At 40.1% G+C, this 18,270-nt stretch overlaps 1 long non-coding RNA gene across 1 annotated transcript in view; it reads right to left on the bottom strand.

Moving 5' to 3' along the window:
- Positions 1-502: 502 nt before the first annotated feature.
- LOC122879056 overlaps positions 503-18,270 on the bottom strand; it is a 76,166-nt gene continuing 58,398 nt past the window's right edge. Inside the window, exons 2-3 of the long non-coding RNA XR_006378620.1 lie at positions 1,755-1,844; positions 503-1,067 (exon numbers count right to left, since the gene is read on the bottom strand). This is a non-coding gene — a long non-coding RNA (uncharacterized LOC122879056). The remainder of the gene's footprint in view (positions 1,068-1,754; positions 1,845-18,270) is intronic.

Below are 18,270 nucleotides of genomic sequence, written 5' to 3'. Positions count from 1 at the left end.
AGGAAATGAATGAAAGGGAAAAAGTCGTGTCTGCCATCAGCTCTTTTACAGCCAGTCCTAAGGTCAATAGTTCTGCACATGAGGGAAAGCAAGAATGAGAGGGAGCGAGTGAGGAGGACTGAATTTCACACAGTTCAACTTCTTCATTCAGGATCACATTATATAGTATGAAAGGAGGATCATCAGGATGACACGGAATTCATTCCCCATAATTCCTCTGTCATATCTGTGATAGAGTACATCTCATTTAAAGTAGCTGAGAGAATTAATTTAGGTGTTGATTGAGACCTGGCCACTGCCTGTTTCACACACTTGAATTTTCACCTGAGCCTGAATATATACAGTCTGGCATTTAATTAAACGACCATCCAGTACATATGAATTTGTAATGTATGTTCAAATTAATCATACAACTCTCACATACTTTATTTTGCATTACTCGTGTTGAGCAATAAACCATTAATCACATTATTACAACAATCTAATTACATGTGACAGAGGCAAGTGAAGTGTAAATTCAGCAGCTCGGAGGTGTTCATGTTTAAAGGTCAGATGTAAACCCAATGCCTGCAGGGAGCAAATACTAGATTTTGCAACTAAACAGCAACTTTCACAGCCAAAATGTACTGTACAGTTCATGCTGTCTGGCCACTCAAACATGCACTCATGTCATGTTAACGTCAGCATGTTTGACAGGTCAGGTTGTAGAGACTGAGGAGCTCATTGATTGCACTGCAGACACATCTGTGTTGAGAAGTCCACAGATGTGAAGGCTGAGAAGGCATCACAGGGGTAAACAGGTCCACGTACAAACAGCGCTCACTGAGCAAATGGATGAAGTGGAAGAATAATGAATGGGCACATTTGTAGTCATTGTGTGAAACATCCTCATTTCTCACACCCTGTGTCATGCTCATTCACATTCTAGCCACACACACACACACACATATATATACGCCTGTGTCTCACACACCGCCATATCCTTGCTCTTCTCTTTTTTCATTTTCCCCCTCAGCCCTGCCTGATTCCCCGTGGAAAGTGGAGGTCATTGGTGTTAGGAGGGAGAGCTGCAGGTTTCAAGAGAAAGAGAGAGAAGGGAGAGTTACAGGTTCTAACCTCTGAGAATCTCATATAGCCTCTGACTTTATAGCCTTCACATCAACATACAGCCTAGAGAGCTGCCTTAGACATATGTCAGCTGAAACACATAATGGAAATGCCAATCACTGCATAATCAAAGTGAGCATTACCATTGGGTATCCATCCATATGCAACCCTGTGACTTTTTTTCAATCCAGGAAGTGTGTATGGTGGTCAAGAGAGCTCAATGCAATGAAACTTGCAAAAACACAACTAAATAGACAAACCACAAGCAAACCTTTGTGCTGTGTTCTGTATTTGCTTGTGTTTTAAGCACTTATTGGTATTCCCTTGAGGAAAGAAAAGCAAATAACATAAAATGTATATATATATATATATATATATATATATATATATATATATATATATATATATATATATATATAGGATCTAATAGAAAATAGAGAGTCAAGTCTGTAAAGCAACATTTTAAGAATCTCACAGTTCCTTTCAAAATGCTGTCATTTATCTTAATTTTATGCTATCAATGAAACCAAAAATCTTCTCCTCATTTCACACTCATAGAGCGACATCATTTTATGCTTTGCAGTTGCTACCAAGGAGCACAATGAGTTTGCTTTCTGCTCAAGTAAACACAGATCGGCTTCCCTTACTATTTACTGTGTTTTCACTCTGCTTTTCCCTCTCTCTCTCCATCTCTCCAGTCAGTCACAGGTCTCTGCCTCATCTTCATTTGGATCTCCCTGTTTGGAAATAAATCACATTCATAGAACACCTGAGCTGGTGATGGGAGTAGGGTGGGATCAGGGTCCCAGGTGGACCAATTCAAATAGCATTCAGTTCTTATGCTGGGAACACACACACATACACACACACACACAAAACACAAAGGTTATGGTCAATCAAACCCCATGTCCTCATGGGTCACACATACAAACTATAAGCCCCTGCACACACATACATATTCTCTGTCTCTGTCACTGTTTCTTTGTTTTGTTTCTCTCTCCCTCGCCCCCCACACACACACACACACTCTCGCTTTCTCTCTGCCATTCATTAACTGACAGCTTGAGACTCTCCCAGGTGGAATTGTTGGGAGGCAGAGGATTTGCATTTGTATTTTTCCAATATCTGCTCTGGACGGAGGATCATCGGCTTACCATGGGAGAGAAAAGAAGCAGGCAGGACTGCAGAAGACTGACATTTGTTAAAGACATTCATCTCCTCTCATCTTGTTCTTTTTATAATTTGAGAGAGGGCTCCACGACCTGTTGTCAGTGGCTGTGGGTAAGGGCATTGTTGTTAAGGAGATGATAGGTTTGCTCTACCCGTTGCATGCTGGGAGGAAAAACATGCTGTTCAAACCTGAGGTCACACACACACATGTGAATATAGCTGTCCTTGTTAGCTGGAGCTCACCAGGGACAAAGGGCTGCTTGCTGTCAGTGTGTTACTGACTAGACTAAGATCTCATGGATGCTGGAATTTCTGGTTTGGAAATAAGATACTTAAATGAGCATGAATTTCTGTCTACTGAGTCATTGTCTGGAGAGCAAATCGACCCAGAGCAAAACCAAACTTAAAAGACAGAAGTTACACAGGAAGCCAATCTTTATTTTGATCTTCTCTTGCCAAGTTTCTGTAATGTTTTTCCCCTCAGTAAAAACCCCTGGACATTGATCAGAGTGGAACAGCATCTATTGCCTTCGGCAGGTTATATATTAGTTATATAACCTCTCGACTTTTGATAGTTGTCCATTTCTGTTACACTGGGTCTCACTTCTTGAGAAAGTGTATGACTAGGACTGGTAGGTATACACACACTCAATTAGATTATGGTAAATGATCAAAATCCACTTGACAAAGCAATATCACATGACCTTATATGTGACTGTCTGAAGGACACAAGTTGTGATACCTCAGCCATTCTTTCTGGGGTCCATACAAAAATATATATAGTGACAATTCAAATCAACACGACTTCATTCACAATTCAGCGTGCAACAGCTACACTCTTGTCAAAAAGTCCACCAAATTAAACAACAAAATAGCCTCTAGATGCCCTCTACAATGGCACACAAGTGTTTTCTGATCTGACGCCACAACTGACAGGATGACATTGTTTCTCAGTGCCTTTCAAAACTGTTACAAATGGATGGGTAAGCTTTGGTTAGGTAGGCACAAACACAACTTGGTTAGGTTTGAGGACACATTGTGGTTTGGGTTAGAATTCCGACTTCATTAAGCTTAGGGGACCTTCGCCATCAGGTTTACAGTAACAACCACTTGATTATGGTTAGGGAACAATCGTGGTTATGACTGAAAGAAACCAACATTGACTGTTAATAGAAAACAGGACGCAAACAGCAGTCTGATGTTAAAATCTGACTGTTCTGTTGAGCCATCCATCCACCATGACCTCCTCCCTCTGTGGAACGTGTGGCTGTATAACACAATCACACTACTTCCTTTGCGATCCACAGAAAAGAATCATAATTGCTAAGGCTGCTAAAGGGCTTTGTCACTTGAATGTAAACAAATATCGTTTATAGGCATTTGCTGAAACGACTGATGCTATCTTTTTTCACAGGACACGCACAATCATATAGACTTAACAAATTAGAATGACATGATATCTGTTACATACAATATCACATTACATATAAAATAAGATACAACATGAGAGGACAGGCACAGACAAGCCCTAAAAAAAAATAAGATGCACTATAATATTTAATAGTATCATAATTGACTCTCTCTTTTCTGAAGATGATTTTTTTGAATAATCTTTTATAACAAGACAAACTAGAGTAACATATTGAGGGAGTGAATGTTGTCATTGAATTGATTGAATTTGTTCTAGGTTTGTGCAATATAAACTGCCCTCTTGCTGCTAGTAAAATAGTTATGTATTCATATTGAAAGTAAATCTTTTGTAAAAAAAAAAGTATGGGTTCTTTACTATTATGACATTCATAAGTAAATAAACTAATGACTTATAATAATAATCTGCTTTTAACATCAAGCCATCGAGAGACTTGCATGTCAACATTTGATCTTAGTCGACAGCGAAGAACCATGCTCTGTACATGCTCTGTAGTGATTTGATGCTGCAAGTTAGACATGGTATTATGTGCAAAACATACACACACACATACACATCATTTATGTTAACACCTGCAAGGCTCTAAACAATAAAAACACACTTTGCAGTGGCTGACAGTTCAATTTGCATTCACAGTGTATGCATACTAAATAAAAATAATCAAGGCTACAGAAACATTATCTCTCTTTCACAGTCCAGCTGCGTAAAATAACTCATATTGTGCCTTACAGTTGGTTGGCCTTCCTCCACAACAAATCCATCATACCTTGTTGCTAACAAATATTCTACCAAGCCCTAGCCCTGACATGATCTGAGCTAATTCTTCAAATTAAAAGTAACACCCAATTCTAAACTGAGCACATCTAGATTGTTAGGAGAAATGTTTAGAGGAAAAGACAGAATGAGTTTGCATGTTTAGTAGTCAGATGACACATAATTTAGCAGACAGTTATAGTGCACGTGGATATTAAAAACTTTTGAAATGTGAAATCATGTGTGACTGTGATTTAGAGTATAAGACAATTTATCTAGTCATAGTGAATGCAGGGACGAAGAGAAAAACTGGAAAGATTTGGCTTTTATGCTGGAGGCTGGAGATAAGGTAATCTCATTCATAGTTAGATTTTTGTGCAGAACAGAACGGTGCAGAGACAAATAGCCTATGGTCAGAAACGTACAAAGAGCAGCCGGGAGTTAAATAGGAATTTTGCAGTTGGGGGATCTATTCTTGATTTTACATTGAGCTCTACTGGAGTGATCTTTTCTGTCTGGCACAGGGACAGGGGCTCAAACCCTACTGTAGGTGCCAGAGCTCAGTAACAACTGTCTTTAAATGCTGACGTAACACCATTAAGTGACTGCTGTCAGCATATAGTAAGATGGTCTATTATTCCAATTAGACCTATAAGGGGTTTCATCGAGGAGTATGGATTAGTTAGTCTCCAATGGGAGACAATCACTTTTCTACAGTCTGACCGTATCAACTTCAAATTAAGTGCAGCCCTGTCCCGTTGCACAGTTTGGTCATTCAGATCAGCTACAATGACCAAACACTGAAATGCTCAGAATCTCAGGTTTGATGTTGAATTGCTGTGAAGCAAATGATGAAGGAGCTTCAGCTACTGTATGTAAATACATTTAAAGTTTGACAAACCCATTATAGGACGACACGTATTGTTTTTTTTACAGTATTCAGTTTCGGAATTTGTGCATCATAAGCCAGGTTTCCATCCAAATGTAGCTCAAATTTTAAATAGCAGTTGGTTCATTGAGACCAGCTGGCAGTGATAATTCCCCATTCGGGTGCCATTAAACCATTGCAGAAGAAGAGGATGCAACGAGATGAGTCAAACCTCAAATGATGGAAAACAATGTAGAAAAGATGATGGAAATATGGCATACTGTTTTTTTCATTTGAGGAAGGTTATAGTCTCCTCATAGCTCCACAAAGATCTGATGTTTTCACCTATCGTCTATTCAATGGAAGCTTTTGTCACATGCTTCATATACGCCAGTTTGCTTTTATCAATATGCCACTTTTCCAGCCAAGCTTATGAAACATTTTTTGCGATATAAAAACAGGTGGATGGAAACACACTTAGGGTGCCCTTTAACATTTTTAATAAAATGAGCACATTTCTAGCAACACTTTTAACAACATTCAGATTTCACTGAATACATCCAAAAGCACCTACCATCTTGGTGTAAAATATGAACTATGATATAAGACTAGATATTGTCTGGGATTTTGGTTATTTCTAGAAATCCTGATATAGCTTAAATGTTGTCTTTCTTGACCTTGAACTTACATTACAGTTCAGTTATGTGATGAACTTTTCTGAACTTAAAGGTACACTTCACCCCAAAATCAAAAATAGATATTTTTCCTCTTACCTGTAATGTTATTTATCCATCTAGATTGTTTTGGTGTGAGTTGCCGAGTTTTGGAGATAGGCCGTAGAGATGTAGTTCCTACATGAAACTGCTCACAACAAGGTCTGAGGATTATCTTGAGTAACCGGGTCATGATTTCTGGAAAGAGACATTGCGGCTGAGTTTTTCAAATGTATTTTTTGGGCACTTTGAGCACCACAAGCCGAGTGCCAAGTAGTCCCATTATATTAAAAAAAGGCAGACATCACTACGGCCGATATCTCCAAAACTTGGCAACTCACACCAAATCAATCAAGATGGCTAAATAGCGCTACAGGTGTAAAGCGTAAAAATATGAATTTTTGATTTTGGGGTGAACTGTCCCTTTAAAGTGAAATGAGTTTCAAGGCTTCTCCTATGAACACATGACTATTTCTCCACCTCAGATACCAAAAAAAATCACCATGAATATTGTGTGAAAGCATCAATAGTCCCCAAAATAGCATCACACTGTCAACATTGAGGTATTAAATAGAAGATGTGTGATATCTGATTCTGTATTTATTCCCCAGCTCTACTCCCTGAAATGAGGACACCCTTTCTCATTCTCTTTCTGCACAGATTCAGACCTGCACTGGATATCCCATGCAACATGTATGATGGCATGCATATTCAACCCAACTCATTAAATAGATGCAGTTTCATCATTCATGTAGTGAAATAATTCTCAGGTTAGAAACATAGGAGAATAGGTGTTGCATTTGATGCAACAGACCTGACTTCCAAAAAAGTCACTGCTGAGTGCAAGCTCTTATTCACAGTGTGAGGATATTGTCCATCCGTATCATCCACACTGCCTTGTATAAGTTAAAGCTTATTGAGATGGTAATGTTGACACAGCACTAACTGACAGCCAACACTAAGTTAACTGTGAACAGCTACGGGATATAAAGGAAATACATTTTAACCAAATGTATTCTAACAGGCACCTAACAGGTCCACATGAAACCATATGCATTCAGCTAATAAGGTGCAAAATATTTTCTCATAGTTTTAAGATGTAGATTTGTACCGGTTAATTTTTAACTAAAAGGTATCAACAAATCCTTTAAATGTATTGTCAAAATAGGTTGTTTGTCATTGCCTTCAAAACGGCACAAGAGCGTTTTTTCATGTGATGCCCCAATCAGCAGGTCAAAAATGTTTGTTAGTGCTTTGCTAACTGACATGGCTACATCATTCACATGGCTACTACCAACAACCTGGGGAAACATTAAGGCACAACTGTGGGGCCATCCAGCACCACTTGTTGTTGTTTGGGACCCGGATGAAGGGACAAGCCAGTCTTATAGGTTGGACTGGGTAGAACAGTGTTATTGCCAGGGATGAAGTGTTGAAGTCATCCCTGGTAATCATCATTTGTCGTGCAGCTTTCTGAGACGTTTTAATGTCCAGGACTTGCTTTCTAACATAGTGTTTAGTTATTATAATCAGTCTGCTATGCACATAAACACACAGTGGGCCGCCAACTTTAATACTGTAGTAAAGTTACCAATTTGAGTTGGGAGAACAATCTGAAAGGAATAATAGCATTCTTAGAGCATGCAGTAAAGAAGCTGTTTTTGTGGTGTGAGGTTTTGGTCCTGTTGGACCACAGCAAATGATACACTGAAGTCTGCCGTTGTTCTTGGCAATGGCAGCAGAGATGCCAGATGGTGATGGAGGAGTTGAGAATAGACTCAAGGAAGGAAGTGGAAGGACTCCACAGTGTCAACTGGGGAGTCACACAAGTTGATGGGCGCAGGTGGGGCTGTGCTCTTCCTGTAATCCACAACCATCTCCACTATCTTGAGCTCCAGGTTATTCTGACTGCACCAGGTTACCAGGTGGTCAATCTCCCACCTGTAGGCAGACTCAACCCCATCAGAGATTAGCCCAATGAGAGTGGTGTCATCAGCAAATTTCAGAAGCTTGACGGACTGGTGACTGGAGATGCAGCTGTTGGTATACAGGGAGAAGAGCACAGGGGGAAAGAACGCAGCCTTGGGGTGAACCGGTGCTGATGGTCTGGGAGTCAGAGACATGTTTCCCCAGCCTCACATGCTGCCTCCTGTCGGACAGGAAGTCTGTGATCCACCTGCAGGTGAAGTCAGGCACATTCAGCTTGTCCTGTAACAGAGCCGGGATGATGGTGTTGAAGGCGGACCTGAAATCCACAAACAAGATCCTGGCGTAGGTTCCTGAGGAGTCCAGGTGCTGGAGGATGGGCCATGTTTACTGCATCGTCTACAGATCTGTTGGCTCTGTAAGCCTGTCCTGCTGAGGTGGGGGAGGTGGAGCTGGTGGATGGAGTCACAGGGGATGGTGTCAGGATTGTCCCATTATCTCTCAAAGCGACAGTAGAACTCATTCAGTTTGTTGGCCAGGCGCAAGTTGTTAATAGAGTGGGGGGCTTTTGGTTTGTAGTTGGTGATGTGTCTGAGCCCCCTCCAGACAGAAGCTGAGTTGTTGGCTGAGAACGGGTGTTGTTGTCTCTATGAGTACTGTCGTGTACTTTGACTGCCTAAACCTGTCCCTGTCTCCACTCCTGAACACTTTTTCCCTTTCCAACCTTAGTTGCCTGAGTTTAGCTGTGAACAAGGGTTTGTCATTGTTATAACTCACCCTGGTGCGTGATGGTACACAGCAGTCCTCACAGAAGCTGATGTAGGACGTCACAGCCTCTGTGAACTCATCCAGACTGTTGGTAGCAGTCCTGAAAACATCCAAGTCAGTAAAGTCAGTCCAAGCACGCCCGAAGGTCCTCCATAGCTTCACTGGTCCACTGCTTTGATGTCCTCACAGGTTTACAGAGCTTTAATTTCTGTCTGTATGCAGGAATCAGGTGGACCATGACGTGGTCAGAGTGTCCCAGTGCAGCGCGGGGGATGGCGTGATAGGCATTGCTTACTGTAGTGTAACAGTGATCCAGAATATTTTCCTCTCTGGTCGGGCATTAAATAAACTGTCTGTATTTGGTGAGTTCATAGCTGAGATTTCCTTTGCTAAAGTCACTGAGGACAATAACTAAGGAGTCAGGGTTTGTCCACTCCACACACAGTATCTGGTTGGCGAGCATGCACTGTGCATCCTGCACTTTGGCCTGTGGTGGAATGTAAACACCGACCAGAATGAATGAAACAAACTCACTGATTTGGAATAAATATTCCAGATCAGGAGAACAGTACTGTTGAACAGATAGTACATAGATTTTCTCAATTCTGCCATTGAAAGGTACTGTACATTGTACTTTTGAAGGTCAATGTTAGAGCTACACAAATTTGCAAGAAGGGAATTCATGAAGAGGCAGCCATAATGCCTCCATTTGAATCATTACATATTTTCAAAAAAGTCAATCAGCTGCATCCCAGTGGTATATATAGAGTGCATCTTTGTGCTCACATCAATGAGAAAGCGTCCTGCACAAAGAAAACATAGAATAACTGAACCAATATGTGTCCTCTTCAATTTATTGTAATATTTTCTAATTTTGGGGATTCTGTGAAATGTGCACTCGCAGAGATGGATTAGTGGAAACAGACAAAACAAAAAAAACACTTGAATACATGTGTTTGCTGTCCTTTCCTCTCTTATTTGTATTTTTACTTTTTTAATGAATACATTCAAAGTTGCAAGAAGTTGTGGGTGGGGTGGGGGGGAGGGGGTTGTACAGCCATCCACAACCACATTACCAGCATGAAGAGGCCGGGAGGGGAGAGGCTATTGATTGTGTCACTTTTCTACAGGCTCAAGGCTGTTAGGGCACTTTGTGGGTCCGGCAGTGGAGGACTCAGGCACTTGTACATGAAAAGATTCAGTATATAAAGCAGTTGGGACTGAAGAGGAAAGCTGCACGGGGCTACAAACCGTCTTTTATGTCCTGGTGTCTCTCTACCTCTGCATGTCTCTCTGTCACTCCTGCCTCTTTCTTACTCAGTCTCCTCTACTCGCTCTCTCAGCCCTCAAAGGCTTTTATTTAGTCAGGCCAACAATATCTTATCCTTTTTTAATTCTTTAATTTGACAATTCTTCTGAGAAATGCTGTCTCCACTCAAGCAGCAGAACAGATAGAGGTGTGTTTTTGGCAACAATGCAGAAGGTTGCTGTCTCTACTTTTTCTGGGAAGTGTTCAGATTTGAAGGCAGTGGTTGGCGCTGGTTTCTGTGGCAACAACAGTGCAGCCGTTACTGACCAGATGGCTTCAATGTAGCTATTTTACAGCGAACAGCAGTGCTTAAGTGGTGCACTCTCACTTTAATTTGCTTTACGATTGGATCTGTATTGTAAAAAGAATTCCTTTTGTCTATTTCTCTGTTATGGTGTTGCCAGAGAGGCTAATTAGCTCACTCGACAACTGTTTTAAAAATGCCAGGCAGGCGCTTTTAGAAAAAATGAGAGCCTGTGAGGCCATGTTTATCCCACTGAGGCTGGAGTCATCTGCATTAAAGGCCAGCAATCAGCCTGCAATTACAGTGTAACCTCAGCTAATGGTTCTGAAGGGTCCACTCAAATTCTGTTTACACTGTACGTACACTCAGTCAGGTGCTGTGATGTCCGGGTCAAGTTCAGTTTTGATAGAGAAAAATAAAAATACCAAAACAACCAATCACACGCTGGAAAGTAAACAATTCAGAACTGTTTTTTCGCAAATATGATGATTGTTGTGTTGGTCTAAAATGATGAAATTACAGTCTATTTGGGAAAAATGTTAGTCAGGATATGCTTTCATGTAACAGTTATTAAAAGACTGGATCTAAAGTAAAAGGTCAAATTTTTCACGTTTTGATTAACTAAATCGATCATTTTGATACAAAATATGTCTTTGCCTCCTCAAATATCATTGATCAGTCAGTCGGCAAGTCAATATAAATCATAGCATGCACCAAAAATTTTTCAAATGCACAGAACCACTTTGTTAAATTCTAGTTGAGATCTTAAAGTTTTCAAAGATACCAAATATTTCAGGCTGAATTTTGGGGAAATGTGTCAAAAAAATTATGCAAAAGACATCTAGAATATTTCCATCTGACATTGTCACTTAATATGGAATAAGATGATTTTTCCAACCTTAAAGCTATTTAAGGGGGGGGGAGGACATTTTTAAGTGATTAAAAAAAACACCAAAAATGTTTAAAATTACATTCTGTATCTAGTCATCACAAGGTCTCAAAAAAGCACAAAGCAAAGAAACACTGGATCAATGGGGGAAACTACAGAGCAAAAGATAAAGTCTTCTTGTTAATGAAGGAGATACATGTTAATCCTGGATTGCCTATATTTGAAATCTGATGAACTAATTGGAAATGTTGAAATAACATCACAGACACACATGATCAAGGCCACCAGGAATATTTAGCCTTAGCATTGCTGGACCCATAGTTAAATTACTAATTATCTTTCTACATGTTGTATTTGTCAGTATTTATACCTTCTTGTTGTACCTCAACAAAATCAGTCTCTGAATTGGACTATGTATCAGCAGAGGACTCTCACTCCTACTCTGCTGATAGGGATTATATTTATCACAGCAATAGATAGCTCATTAATTTCTCCATAAATACCATCTGGGGACAACATCACACTACAGTGCTACTTGAACAAGGCCAACACACCATAAACTTCCTAATCAACCCAGCGTACACACTCACACAAAAAAACAAACCGTGCTCAAGCTTCTCTCCCTGTTTGAGCGGCACTATGAACTCACAAAGCCACTTAAAGTCACAGAGGAAAAGGTCAAACTGATTGAAGAGAAAACGACCTGGCTTAGTGGTACGTGGCTGCTGTAACAAGCGCATTCGGCTGTCTTCTGAGCATGCTGAATTGCATTAGCCACCTTGTCAGGTTAGAGACACAGTCAGTCCACCCACTGACCTGTTGTGTGAGATGTAATTATCCGCTGCAGTTCTTCTGCTGCATTACAGGTAAGCGATGCTTATTTCCTCAGGAAGGGTTGAAATCTGTATTGATTGTCAACTTAAGTAGGCCAAGTTTATCACCTGGCTTTCTTCCTCCTCGCTGAGGAATCAATACAAATTTCACCCAGCAACCTCCTTCACCCATCTTCACCATCCTAAGAACTGAAGGTCCCACTCATGCTTATCTACTCTCTAATTCACAATGCCATCATAGCACACTGCCGCGCCACAAAGCTCTGCTTTAGCCTCTTAACTCCCTTCTCATGAAATCTAATTACAGCCTCACTCACTAATCTGGAATTAATTCACTTTAGATGAAGGTGATTGATAACAGCCCATGGAAAAGTCACCTAGGTCGCCCATCAACAGGCTGACAGTGAATAAAGGGGTTGAACATGACTGATCAGGGCTATTCCAGAGGACAGCGGATCCATGGGAAATGACCGCTGTAAACATTTTATGTGTTTATATTTGAGCTATGTTAAAGGAAAAATTGGACATTTTGTGAAATACAATAACAGTACTCACTTTCTTGCTGAGAGTTAGATGAGAAGATCGATACCACTCGCAGCTGGCTAACTTAGCTTAGCACAAAGACTGATAATAGGGGAAAGCAGCTAGCCTGACTGTCCAACAGTAACAAAATCCACCTACCAGCACCTCTTAAGCTCACTAATTAACACACTGTCCTTGGTGAATCCAGCCACCCCAACACAACAGCTTCCACCTGGTTTTAGCAGTTCTTTCCATCAGTGACTGATTGCAACAACACACTGAACAATGATATGGGCCATATCCTTCTGTAGAGCTGACAACAATCTAAGATGGAGTCTGTGGCTGATGAACACCTCCTCCCCTGTAGAGTAATAACATGTGCTGAGCCAGAACCTCAGAGAAAAAAAATGGAGGTGGCGGGTTGAGCATCCCTGCCTGTCTCTAAAATAGAGCCCCAGGAACTGGCTACATATGGTGAGGATAGCTGGCCTCTTCATTGCTCTGCTCTCCAACATGTGATGCACTCTTTTAAGTGGTCAGTTCATCCAAATTGCAAAAAGAAAAAGATTTATCCATCCCTAAGACTTGTGCAAAAGATTGCTGTCTATATTACCTAAACCACTGAGGTGACACTGTTTTTGGAAAAACCAACAACGACACCATATTGTGTCAGATCATGTTTTGGGTTAAAATAACTACGTGGTCAAGGTTAGGGAACATGTGGTCATGGTTAAAAGAAACCAACATTGACAGTCGGAAGAACACAGGAAGTGAATGGAAAAGTCCAACTTTTTTTTTTTACCTTTCCAACCGACCCTCCTCCCTGTGTGGACTCTATAACAACGTCACCTGACTTTGTCCTTTGCTGCCAGTCATCAAGAGTCATAACATAAACATATGTACATTGTTGGCATTTGCTGAAACAAGCTGGAAACTATAGAGTTTTTATTTGGAATTTAGTTTCTGGTGCTTATAACATTATAAAATTCCACTTACCTCTATTGGGGTGACAGCATAAAAATCAAACTTGGATAAAAGAAACCAAAACTATCTGCATGGATTTATACCACTAGAAACATTTGAAAAAATAAGTTGCTTTTCATAATTGTGGGTTCTTGATAAATCTGATTATTTCCCTTATAGTTTCTAGATAATATTTTTTCGTTATGACTTGAACTATACCTAAACTCCTAAGCCTAAATATTTCTGCTTGGAGGCCAAAAAACAAATACTTGAACTCAGATATTCTGCTTTTCAACCTTTCCCTATGTAACTTGTGCAGATACATACAAGTTTTACAGACTAACAGTATACTACACAGATGATAGGATACTATATCCAGACAACCAATGTGCTCTTCACTCAAGATCAGCTCAGGCATGAAAACAGAAAAAAAATGACAAAGATAGAAAGATAATGGGCGAAAGGCAAAGCGCCACACTTCAGATTTGATGGACTCTAATGACTCCATTTAGACACTTCATTTTGCCTCATTGAATGAATAAAACACAAACTATTTTTGTAAGAGCTTTGAGTAATGGAGACAAAACCCAATTATGGCCAATAACAGAGCAGTAACTTCATGACAGTGGAATTACTTTAAAGAGGGAAATGACACTAAAGCAGATGCTGGTGAGGCGAATATCTTTGTACTGATGTCACTGAACAGAAGCTGTTCAAGCTCACATTACAATTTTCTGGATGACTATATTATTGTGTATCAGTGATCATATAGTAAAGGCTATTTTGTATAGACTTTGACTGTTATAGGTTAGCAAGTTAAGCAGGTATATATAATTGATGGATGTTGTGTAATTCAATTGGAGGATAAAAGCTGTGAAGTTGGCACACTCAGGTTACTTTCAACTGTTCATTCTTTCCTGACATGCATTTGTATTTTTAATCTCCGAAACAAAGCTTTGCACTCCATCTCAGGTGTCCTGGGTGGGAATGGGTCAGTATCGCTCTCTATCCATTGGCAATGAAAGAAAAAGAAAGAAACGAGGGGAACAAAGACAGGAGTCATATTTTCCTGGAGAAGAGTCATACATCTGTGAGATAATAGTGATGTCGAGGTTTTTCTGATGTCTCAAATTACAGTCATGTAACTTTGTATAAAATTAATGAGTTATGAAGCATGCACACAAAGAAAACCTCTTTGCAAACTAATACAGCACCTCATGCTGAGCAACACTGTCATGCCTTACATGCTTCTCTATTCAAACGACTGTGATGAACATGTCTCATTTCACTTTCTTCTCCTCAGGAGTGTTGGAGTGATCTCTTTGTAATAAATAAATTGTTTGATTATTCATCTATGAAATGTTTTGTTCTTAATCAGCAGTCTTTTTCTGTTAACCCCCATGTGGCAGATCCATGAACAGTAGACATATTGCCCTCTGAAGAAAAAGGCTCATTTTCTAACAAAGATTGGAGATCAGAAAGATTCTTGATATTGAGATTACCTCAAAATCCAACACAGTGTTTAAATGCCGGGAAGTTCAAGGGTTATGTTGCCTCGGTATGTTCCGGGTCGGACCTCTAAGTATATTAAACATTCAAGTTTTGGGGATTTTTAAGTAGGGGTGGGTGATACTGCAAAATTTGGTCTCGATCTGATACCAAGTAATACAGGGCCAGAATCAGTGATATCGATACCAATATTTTTTATTATTAAAAGCGGCTTATGTACTTTCATGTAGGGGAGAGCAGTGTGTCATGATTGATGAGGAAAAAAGGTTATATTCAGGCATTTTCATATTTCAGGTTTAAGGTATATTATGTTTTTCAATCCCATTAAAATAATTAATTAATTAACAAGTTTCAATGGGCTTAATATATTAGGCTAATTGAATGTCTGAATATAGTCTGCCATATTTAATAAGTCTGCTAAAGTAACAGCTAATGATAACCTATTTCAGTTTGAAAATGTAACTATGCTGAAGATCCAATATGACTAAAATATTAATTGCAGTACTGTATACCTGGATATTCTTTGCCTGAGCCTCTCTGTAAAGACTCTGCCAGTGACCTCTGTGTCAGGGTCTGGTTTTTTGTTATGTGTTTAAACACGTTTGTGGTGTTGCCACAGTAGCAAACAGCCTTCCTACACACATTGCGGTTCACAACGTTTTTATTCACAGCTGTGTAATATCTCCAAATGATGCTCCTCTTTAGTTCAGCTATCACTGCAATATGTGTCGGATTAAACTAGTCAGACTAAACTAATGATGTGTAGTTTGTTTGAGTGAACAAAACACAATAACAGCAGTGGAGAGGCAAAGAGTACATGCACTACGATGTGTTCAAGATAATGGAGCGTTGTTTGCTGTTCTACTCTTTGATGAAATACAAATGGGTACAACATAGAAGAGAGAACCTGATCCCTCACTGAGATTTTGGTATCGATCCTATTGATGCTAGAATCGATCTTCAAAAACAAAACATAATATCTGTAGTATCGAAATTTTGGTAACGATCCGCCCACCCCTAGTAGCAGAAGCAGTTTGGTATGTATGGGTCAATACAGCACTGATGCAATACTGGGTTAACTTTACCCAGTACCCATGGGTAGAAAACCATTGGGTCACCAATCAAACCCAAGAGAATATGTTGGTTTGACACAGTGTTAGTATTATTTTTTATATTATTGTTGCAACCTGTTATAATACTACTCTAATAATAACAACAATACTCTTTTATAACCAACAGTAAACTGGTGACAGTTGTAAGGACAAACTTGAGGTTGTCGTCTAACACTGGGTCAACAACCCATTATCTTTGGTTTTATTGGTGATCCAGTGGTTTTCTACTCATGGGTACTGGGTAAAGTTAACCCAGTACTGCATCTGTGCTGCACTGATTTTAAGTGTTTTCGCAGGAGAAGATGAGATCCTGTCGATTTTTGGTGCCGGAGGTTGTGTTATTGCCTGGAAGCAGTATGGAACAGTGCAGAGCCGGTATGTATACAATTTGAAAAAGTCTCAGTAGAAAAGACTTGTAAGTTCATTTTTTATCAACACTAGACTGTAGGGCTGTGATTCTGATTACCACTGGCGAGAAGTCCTGCTGAACATCAGGCTGTGGAGTTTAATGTTCATCTGTTTATTTAATCTCCCACTAAATCTGCAAGTTGGTAACCACAAGCTTACCAACATTTTATTTATACAGTGCAATCTGTTTGAGAGGTGGCTACTCTGAGACCTGCGGGTGGTTGAATGATTGAGCAGCTCCCTGCTTTCGCCTCTTTTTGTAAGTAATGAGGCAAGGGACTCGTCATGCTGGCAGCACACTCAGGGTGTGCTGGTGGGCAGGCACCCTTTGATGGCTGCTGATGAGTGGGGAGCGTCCCGAGCCACTGGGGTGAGAGTTGGCAGGATGCAGGGTCTGTCCAGATGGGGTCTCATCTGGCCCTTGCCCCCCACCCCCTACAGACCAGCTCCCCTCACACAATGGGACAGACCAGCAACAGACTTTCCATCTCAAATCAAACCAAATGAAGATGAGAGGTGTCTGGTACATCAAAAGTATGCTTGATTGCCAGGCAACTCAGAGAGAGATCCATCACTGACATTTAGAGTTTGTCTGATGGCCAGAGATGGAAAGGTTAGATTTTAGATGTTTGACGCTGAACTGCACAGCGGGGGTGCAGCAGACATGCGAGTGAAAGCAGAATATAAATTGGTGAATATCAATGGACAAATAAAAGGAGCAAACAAAGATTGAATTCATAAAGAGCTATGAAAAAGTTATATTGTAGGAGGAGAGCGAGATGCTAATGGGATTTTCCTTACTCTCCTGTGGACTGAATATGTCAGTTTCCTTATCAGTACCTCTTAAATCCCCAAGCTGAGGGTGGAGCTTAAATGTTCAAAAAAGTAGATGGAATTCCACAACTATAGCCAGCAGCAAGCCATTTTCCTCATCTGGATGGAGAATAATAAACCACAGAATAGAAAAAAAAATTCTTCAAACCTCATTTGTAAGTCTCTCCTCATACTGGGCTCCTATTTTGCACATGATAACATCACCAAACAATGGCTGCTGCTAACTGTATATCAAATTGAGTTTTCTTCACTCACAACATCCTCCTCCGGCAGACACTATCATTTTACAATACATTGTTGGACAAAAAGCAATTATTGATATGGAAATGCTTTGACCAGTCACAGTTATTGAAATCACATTTCACAGTTGCCTAGTTTCTTTGCATCATTTACAGTTATATAAATATAGATGTCTGAATCCTGGCTTCAACAGCTGCCAGAGTGAAGTGGGAAAAATATATTTAAAGGAAACAATACCAGAACTCTCACTTTAAATCTAAATCTTGTTATTGTGGATTGTGATTTCTCACACAGAGCCTGGCCCTAATCAAAATGTGCTTTCAGCTACAGTATGTGAGACATCCATTGGAGATTAGGTACATTTCAGGATGCAATGCAGTGTTAATTGACATGATGACCATCATCGTCTCCCAAGTGACCAAAGATAATCATATTAACCATTTGTGTGTTAACGCAAAAAGGACACTTTTAATGGATGAACACCACAAAACAAAACTCCATGACATGATCCATCCGTGTCCTTCCCCACCCACTGTTCACAAATCAGCACTGCTCCTGTCCACTGGGAACTGCAAGCAGCAATGATTTTCAATGCATAGCAGATCCCTCCACCATCCCTCCTTTGAAAACCCACACTAATTCCCCTTCCCTGTGCACACTGAGCTAAGCAGGG

Source organism: Siniperca chuatsi, linkage group LG7, assembly GCF_020085105.1.
Source record: "Siniperca chuatsi isolate FFG_IHB_CAS linkage group LG7, ASM2008510v1, whole genome shotgun sequence".
NCBI lineage: Eukaryota > Metazoa > Chordata > Actinopteri > Centrarchiformes > Sinipercidae > Siniperca > Siniperca chuatsi.
The sequence above is the reverse complement of the archived record's forward strand: the minus strand, read 5'-3'. Positions and strand labels throughout refer to the sequence as shown.